The sequence below is a fragment of the Taudactylus pleione genome, unplaced genomic scaffold (assembly GCF_031769625.1).
Source record: "Taudactylus pleione unplaced genomic scaffold, aTauple2 ptg000079l, whole genome shotgun sequence".
NCBI lineage: Eukaryota > Metazoa > Chordata > Amphibia > Anura > Myobatrachidae > Taudactylus > Taudactylus pleione.
The window spans coordinates 623,207-633,168 of NW_028284481.1; positions in this window are offsets into that span (position 1 = coordinate 623,207).

Consider the following 9,962-nt stretch of genomic DNA (forward strand, 5'->3'; position numbering starts at 1 on the left):
ATTCAGCCCCCTGCAGCCCACAGGCACTTGCCTTCTCCTTTGTCTTCTGGCCGCTCCCCTTCATGCTGCAGCCGGCTCCTCTGTCAGTGGTGTGACATGCGTGACATCATGACATCCTGCTCCTGGTCTTAATAAAAAAGAAAAACTTTACTGTACCAGGCAGCCACCGGCATTACAGACCCCCCAGTCATGGATTAAATAGATCCAACTGTAGTATAACCAATGCCTGCGCTGTTGCAGTGATCAGCAGGTCGTAGGAAACGATTATAGTTAGATCTCTCTGTCCCCCCCATAGCTGGTGTCCATAGGCTAATGCATGTATGGCCTCCAGGAGTTCTACCACTGTGCAGCTCAACAGTTATTGGTGGTAGGAGCCAGGGGCTGGTCCCACTCTCTGTCTGGGCCCTGGACTCCAGTCCCAGCAGTCCCCTTATAGCACTGCGTTAGACTTTCATAGATAAGCTCTATCCCCAACAAAACTGTAGGACTGTTCTCATTTTCATAATTAGAGCCCTTATTCCGGTAATTTATAGTAGTCAGCACCAGAACCGTAACTAGACTTTTTGGTGCCCTGTGCCAGAAAGAGCATTGGCGCCCCCCTCATTTTTCAAAGGGACATAATGCACCCAAAAAACGGGAATGGCCTCATGGGGAAGGGCCAGGGAAAAGATAGGGGAGGCCAGGAGATGCTGGGGATGAAATAAGAGGAAGCTACAAGCAAGAATGATAATAAACAGAAATTTGACAGGCCCAAACAGCGCCCCCTGACCTGTGGTGCCCTGTGCGATGGCACCGGCCGCACTGCCCTAGCTATGGCCCTGGTCAGCATAATCATTTTATTCAGACAACCACCCTTTTTCAGTGACAATGCCATTTATCATTTCCAACAGTGCAACAGCTTTCAGACAATAGAATCTCCGAGCAGAGATTGCTCAATGAGGATGTAACTGTGGTGTTGCTGAATCAATTCACCAACCACAAAACAACTACAGCCCAAGAGAACATCAAAAAACGGCATTACGCAAGAAAAGCAATACAATATAAAGGGTGGTCACAGACCCAATGATATTATTATTAATACGACAACCAGAATAGTAACAATGGCAAAATTCATTCTGTACAAGAGTTCTATGTACTAAGCCTTGGAGAGAGAGATAATGTACCAACCAATCAGCTCCTGTCATTTTTAAAAAACACAGCCTGTAAAGTGACAGTCTGCTGATTGGTTGGCACTTTATCTCTCTCCAAGGCTTAGTACATAGACCCCCTAGGTTATTTATATAATTTCTTTGGATCATTTAGGACAGCTATAGCTAATGAATCTGTCCCCTTGCCCTCGTTAACATGAAGTGTCGCTGACTTTATAGGGGCTGCCAGTAAAGGGGAGGAGCAAACAGGTAAAAAGGTAAATACTTTGCTGAGGGTTTCTAGAACAAGCATCAAGCGCAATCTAGAAGCGGATTCTCCAGTGCAGCTAATAGAATTGATAAAAGTAAAAAACGAAATGTACCACGCAATGGAACTGATGCAGAATTAAACACAAATTACTTTTGCAGACCTATCTCGCGTGTTTTTTGCACTATGCGGGGCCTGGAACATGTACAGCACGTTACAGCGGGTAATATGAAGTCATACTCAGTGGCATCTCTAGTTGCTCAATAGGTGTAACTTATTGGTAAAGGGGCATTCAAAGATAGGCAATATTTACATTGACATATTAATGGCATGTCAACGTTTTAGCAGGTTACGCTGAGGTTTGCATAAGTATAAATACGCCTATTTTCAGATGTACCTTATGCACCAGAGGTAGGGCTAGTGTAAGTCATACTTGCCTACCCTCCCACAAGCAGTCGTGGGAGGCTCACGATTTTTCTGGTAACCCCCAACACCCCGGGGAAAGTAGGCCCTTCTCCCGCATTCTATCCACTTCCTAGGGAAAGTGGACAGAATGGGGAAAATATTCTTGCGGTTTGGGGGGTCCGTGAGTAGGGGGCCGGCCCTATGGATGCGATTCTATTAGAATCGCTTCATTTGGCCCCGGCCTCTTAGTCAAATATACGGGATTTGCTGTATTTTAGCGCGAGGGGGCATAATGACACGGATCGTCTGGCCTCGCCCCCACCTGCATTTCCTCCCTGGACAACTTCCAGAGAGAAAAATCTCAATGACGGCAAATATGGTGTAACAGCCTGATTAATTCCGGATCGCTATTGCGATTACGCATGCAGACGGCCGATTGTTGTGTACTACGCATGCATGACAGTGCGTGTGTGCGAAGGCACCACTGCAATCGAACTGCGTCTGTTTAGAACGCCATTACAGTGGCGTGCATAAATTAGGCACTGCAACGGCATACGCAGCTTGTGTTCTCACTGCGTGCGATGAGATCAGCAATTTCTGAGTAAGGGCAGACCTGTTGTAATTGTGCGTGAGGGATAGATGTTACTCGATGTTCCCGATGTATACGCAGGATTGCAAAGTATTACGGATGTGCAAAAGTGGTAGTGGGTGTCTCTGTGCTGGCTCTCGGTGTCTCTATAATAGCTTTGCGATTGCAGTCATTACCATATTTTCGCAAACTACCTGCGTGCGTAATCGCAGCTGCGATCGCAATAGCGATCGGTAATGAATCAGGCCCTCAGTGGGCAGTAATAATGAGGAGGACTATGAAACCAAGCTTATGGAAAGAACGTCTTTGATATAAGTGCAATATTACATATCGCTCTCGTTGCTGTGCGCAAACCCCCAGTGTTTTGGTTTTGGTTCTAAATCATCGTCGTGTTTTGGTTTTGGTAAAACCATCCTCAAGTGTTTTGGTTCAGTTTTGATTTTGGATTTTTTTTTTAAAAACTTACTAAAACAGCTAAAATCATGTAACTTAGATCTGTTTTTGTTCCTATAGTATTATTAAGATCAATAACATCTATTTCCAGTGAACTTTGGGCAATAGCGATTACGCACGCAGCCTCGCTGCGGAGATATGCTAATCCACTGTGATCGCTATGCCGACGCAGCACAACATAAGGATGCCCACCTTACCTCACATACATCCGTAATACTTGGCAAGACTGCGAAACCATCGGTAACATCGAGTACAATCGGAGCACACAAGCATCGCACTGGCATGCCTGCATTTCGCTGACCACCCCCCTCCCGTCATCACCCTACAATGGTACTTCTTGTCAGTCACTCTGCGATGGGTCTGCGTAGCCACTGCGGTCGCAGTGGAGTGCTCACACACTGCGATGCATACGCATGCGCACAATGCAACAATCGCCCATTTGCGTGTGCGTAATCACGGTTGCAAGACTGGCTGAATCAGGCACTTTGACCAGCACACAGCACCTGAAATCACGAAGGAGGGAGTTAAATGCAATCCACAGCATGCGTGATCCATTTATCTAGATCGGAGTTCCAACCTTGGAGAGAAGACCCGAGGCGTGACACAGTTCGGCTCAGAACACCAAAGTTCGGGTGTGTTCGGTTTTCAGTAAAACCAAACCACTCATCTCTAATATTAATGTGAATTTATGATACTGGCGGCTTATAACTGGCGCTAGAATTTCTGTTGCCATTGTATTTGCCATTACTGCTACTGGAGGCTTATTATTGGGCATAACAATTATTGTGGTTATTTTATTTAACATGACTAATTAGGTGACACAACTGGGCATCACTGCTGCTAGTGGCATATTACTAGGCAGTACTGCTGGCATATTAGATAGATAGATAGATAGATAGATAGATAGATAGATAGATAGATAGATAGATAGATAGATAGATAGATAGATATGAGATAGATAGATATGAGATAGATAAATAGATATGAGATAGATAGATATGAGATAGATAGATAGAAGATAGATAAATAGATACATAGGCAAACGCAGGAGGGGTTTCCGTCTGCCTGGAAACCCCCCTCCCCAGCCCACACCATGACCACCATAGAAATGGTAATATAATAGATTGTTACTAGCAGTGGCGTAACTAGGGCAGGGCAAGCGGAGTGCGTGCCCTGGGCACCGTTGGACCGGCGGCGCAGGGGGGCGCCGCCGGCCACGGTACCGGCCCGCCCGTCCTAGTTAGCCAGTGTAGCGCCGACCGCAATGAGTGGGGTCAGCGCTACACATTTACACAGGACCAGCGCTAGGCTTCCAGTGACGGTCCTGTGCTGCACGCCTGAGCCCGTTCCCTCCCCCTGAGCGCTTGCCCAATAGCACCAGGAGGCGGGCTCAGGCTGTGCATAACACACGCATCGCCGCCAGCGCTGGCGGCGATGCATGTGTTAAACAGCAGCCAATGAGAGTCAGATAGACTCTCATTGACTGCTGCAGCACCCACTGCAACAGCCGGACTTCCGTCCGGCTCCTGCAGTGGGTAATGGGACTGACGTCATGACGTCATGACATCTGTCCCAAAATGCTGAGCGCGCCAGCCCGGGCGGGAGCGGCGTCGCGACCAGGAGCAGAAATTCAGGTAAGTATATTTTTATATATATATATATATATATATATATATATATATTTTTTAAAACCTATCTGCACAATGGGGGAGGGGGGTGGCTACTACTGGGGGGACTCTACTGGGGGAGGGGTGGCTACTACTGGGGGGACCTCTACTGGGGGAGGGGTGGCTACTACTGGGGGCGCCATTGGGAGGACCTACTCTACTGGGGACTACTACTTGGGGGGGAACTACCACTGGGGGCATTATAAAAGGGGCCTACTACAAGAGGCACTGCACTCGGGGGACCACTACTGGGGGCAATAATTGGAAGGGCCACTACAGGGGGCACTGGATAGGGGGGATCACTACAGGGTGCCTTCATAAGGGGACCACTACTGGGAAAACTGCATGGGGGGGACTACTGCTGGGGGCACTATATAAAGGGCACTGCATAGGGGGGTGGACTACTACTGGGGGCACCATATAAAGGGCACTGCATAAGGGGATACTGCTACTGGGCACACTGCATTGTGGGGACTGCTACTGGGGGCACTGCATAAGGGGGAACACTACGTGGGGCACTGCATTTGGGGGGGCCACTACTGGGGGTACTGAGTAAGGGGAACTAATTGGGGGCTGTATAAGGGGGACCACTACTGGGGATACTGTATAAGGGGCACTACTATGGGCCTGCATAAGAGGGACCACAACTGCATACTGGGGGTACTGTATAAGGGGTACTACTGGGGTTAAGGTGCATATGGATAGGTATGTTCAGCGTGAAAATAAAGGGGTGTGTCATGTTGACACGCCCCATTTTTAAATGACCATGCACTGTTAGAGATGCACTGCTATAGGGCCCAGTATGTACATATACTGTATATCCAGGGCAGTGCTAGGTTCTTTTGCTTCTCCTCCAGGCTCCCGGACTTGCTCCAATAGTCTGGAATGGAGCCCACATCTAAAATAAATACATTAAGCTCAGGCAGGATGGCCCTACTGCCGAATCTAATGGCTTACTGTGATCGCTGGTCCTGTATATGCTGGAATTATGACACACAATACACTATGCATGATGCATATAATGGGTCACTGTGATCGCTGGTCCTGTATATGCTGGGATTATGACACACAATACTCTATGTATGACACATATAATGGGTCACTGTGATCACTGGTCCTGTATATGCTGGGATTATGACACACAATACACTATGTATGATGCATATAATGGGTCACTGTGATCGCTGGTCCTGTATATGCTGGGATTATGACACACAATACACTATGTATGACACATATAATGGGTCACTGGGATCGCTGGTCCTGTATATGCTGGAATTATGACACACAATACACTATGTATAACGCATATAATGGGTCACTGTGATCGCTGGTCCTGTATATGCTGGGATTATGACACACAATACACTATTTATGACGCATATAATGGGTTACTGTGATCGTTGGTCCTGTATATGCCGGGATTATGACACACAATACACTATGTATGACGCATATAATGGGTCACTGTGATCGCTGGTCCTGTATATGCTGGGATTATGACACACAATACACTATGTATGACGCATATAATGGGTCACTGTGATCGCTGGTCCTGTATATGCTGGAATTATGACACACAATACACTATGTATGATGCATATAATGGGTCACTGTGATCGCTGGTCCTGTATATGCTGGGATTATGACACACAATACACTATGTATGACACATATAATGGGTCACTGTGATCGCTGGTCCTGTATATACTGGGATTATGACATACAATACACTATGTATGACACATATAATGGGTCACTGTGATCGCTGGTCCTGTATATGCTGGAACTATGACACACAATACACTATGTATAACACATATAATGGGTCACTGTGATCGCTGGTCCTGTATATGCTGGGATTATGACACACAATACACTATGTATAACACATATAATGGGTCACTGTGATCGCTGGTCCTGTATATGCTGGAACTATGACACACAATACACTATGTATGACACATATAATGGGTCACTGTGATCGCTGGTCCTGTATATGCTGGGATTATGACACACAATACACTATGTATGACGCATATAATGGGTCACTGTGATCGCTGGTCCTGTATATGCTGGGATTATGACACACAATACACTATTTATGACAGATATAATGGGTCACTGTGATCGCTGGTCCTGTATATGCTGGAACTATGACACACAATACACTATGTATGACACATATAATGGGTCACTGTGATCGCTGGTCCTGTATATGCCGGGATTATGACACACAATACACTATGTATGACACATATAATGGGTTACTGTGATCGCTAGTCCTGTATATGCTGGGATTATGACACACAATACACTATTTATGACAGATATAATGGGTCACTGTGATCGCTGGTCCTGTATATGCTGGAACTATGACACACAATACACTATGTATGACACATATAATGGGTCACTGTGATCGCTGGTCCTGTATATGCTGGGATTATGACACACAATACACTATTTATGACAGATATAATGGGTCACTGTGATCGCTGGTCCTGTATATGCTGGAACTATGACACACAATACACTATGTATGACACATATAATGGTTACTGTGATCGCTGGTCCTGTATATGCCGGGATTATGACACACAATACACTATGTATGACGCATATAATGGGTCACTGTGATCGCTGGTCCTGTATATGCTGGGATTATGACACACAATACACTATGTATGACACATATAATGGGTTACTGTGATCGCTGGTCCTGTATATGCTGGAATTATGACACACAATACACTATGTATGATGCATATAATGGGTCACTATGATCGCTGGTCCTGTATATACTGGGATTATGACATACAATACACTATGTATGACACATATAATGGGTCACTGTGATCGCTGGTCCTGTATATGCTGGAACTATGACACACAATACACTATGTATAACACATATAATGGGTCACTGTGATCGCTGGTCCTGTATATGCTGGGATTATGACACACAATACACTATGTATAACACATATAATGGGTCACTGTGATCGCTGGTCCTGTATATGCTGGAACTATGACACACAATACACTATGTATGACACATATAATGGGTCACTGTGATCGCTGGTCCTGTATATGCTGGGATTATGACACACAATACACTATGTATGATGCATATAATGGGTCACTGTGATCGCTGGTCCTGTATATGCTGGGATTATGACACACAATACACTATTTATGACAGATATAATGGGTCACTGTGATCGCTGGTCCTGTATATGCTGGGATTATGACACACAATACACTATTTATGACAGATATAATGGGTCACTGTGATCGCTGGTCCTGTATATGCTGGAACTATGACACACAATACACTATGTATGACACATATAATGGGTTACTGTGATCGCTGGTCCTGTATATGCTGGAACTATGACACACAATACACTATGTATAACACATATAATGGGTCACTGTGATCGCTGGTCCTGTATATGCTGGAACTATGACACACAATACACTATGTATAACACATATAATGGGTTACTGTGATCGCTGGTCCTGTATATGCTGGAACTATGACACATAATACACTATGTATAACACATATAATGGGTCACTGTGATCGCTGGTCCTGTATATGCTGGGATTATGACACACAATACACTATGTATGACACATATAATGGGTCACTGTGATCGCTGGTCCTGTATATGCTGGGATTATGACACACAATACACTATGTATGACGCATATAATGGGTCACTGTGATCGCTGGTCCTGTATATGCTGGAATTATGACACACAATACACTATGTATAACGCATATAATGGGTTACTGTGATCGCTGGTCCTGTATATGCTGGGATTATGACACACAATACACTATGTATGACACATATAATGGGTTACTCTGATCGCTGGTCCTGTATATGCTGGAATTATGACACACAATACACTATGTATAACACATATAATGGGTCACTGTGATTGCTGGTCCTGTATATGCTGGAATTATGACACACAATACACTATGTATAACGCATATAATGGGTTACTGTGATCGCTGGTCCTGTATATGCTGGGATTATGACACACAATACACTATGTATGACGCATATAATGGGTCACTGTGATCGCTGGTCCTGTATATGCTGGGATTATGACAAACAATACACTATGTATGACACATATAATGGGTTACTGTGATCGCTGGTCCTGTATATGCTGGAATTATGACACACAATACACTATGTATGACGCATATAATGGGTCACTGTGATTGCTGGTCCTGTATATGCTGGAATTATGACACACAATACACTATGTATAACACATATAATGGGTCACTGTGATCGCTGGTCCTGTATATGCTGGAATTATGACACACAATACACTATGTATAACACATATAATGGGTTACTGTGATCGCTGGTCCTGTATATGCTGGGATTATGACACACAATACACTATTTATGACAGATATAATGGGTTACTGTGATCGCTGGTCCTGTATATGCCGGGATTATGACACACAATACACTATGTATGACGCATATAATGGGTCACTGTGATCGCTGGTCCTGTATATGCTGGAATTATGACACACAATACACTATGTATGATGCATATAATGGGTCACTGTGATCGCTGGTCCTGTATATGCTGGATTATGACACACAATACACTATGTATGATGCATATAATGGGTCACTGTGATCGCTGGTCCTGTATATACTGGGATTATGACATACAATACACTATGTATGACACATATAATGGGTCACTGTGATCGCTGGTCCTGTATATGCTGGAACTATGACACACTGCACTTTGTATGACGCTTATTAAAGCTGGTTAAGTACTAATTTTGCCCTCTTCATTGACAGACCACACTGGCTCTAAAATTAAGCATTTGGAAGCACCCCTCTGGAAATCCTGCGTTTGCCACTGAGATAGATAGATAGATAGATAGATAGATAGATAGATAGATAGATAGATAGATAGAAGATAATAATAATAATAATCATAATAATAATAATTTTATTTAAATAGCGCTTTTCACCTAAAGGACTCAAAGTGCTTTACATTTACAGTACAAAATAAGCTTAAACAAGAGATAGATAGATAGATAGATAGATAGATAGATAGATAGATAGATAGATAGATAGATAGATAGGAGTGGATGGTATAAGATGCTGGCTGCCTTCGCTTCCCTGCCCAGTGCTCCCAGCCCGGTGCCCGCCACATGCAGGCTGCAGCACATGCGAGATAGGGAATCCCTGCCCGCTGTCGTCATCAGAACCAAGGAAACCCGCCTACGTCACTACACGCAAATGCCCATATTTGGCAACATGCGTCAATGGACGAGACCAAGCCCCGGAGAGGGGGGCTCTCGCCGCCCAGGGGCCCCTAGCAGAGCGTGCAGTGCAGCCGGCAGAGCGGAGTCAGGCCACGGGGCAGCTACAGAGGACGGTGCAGAACGGGCG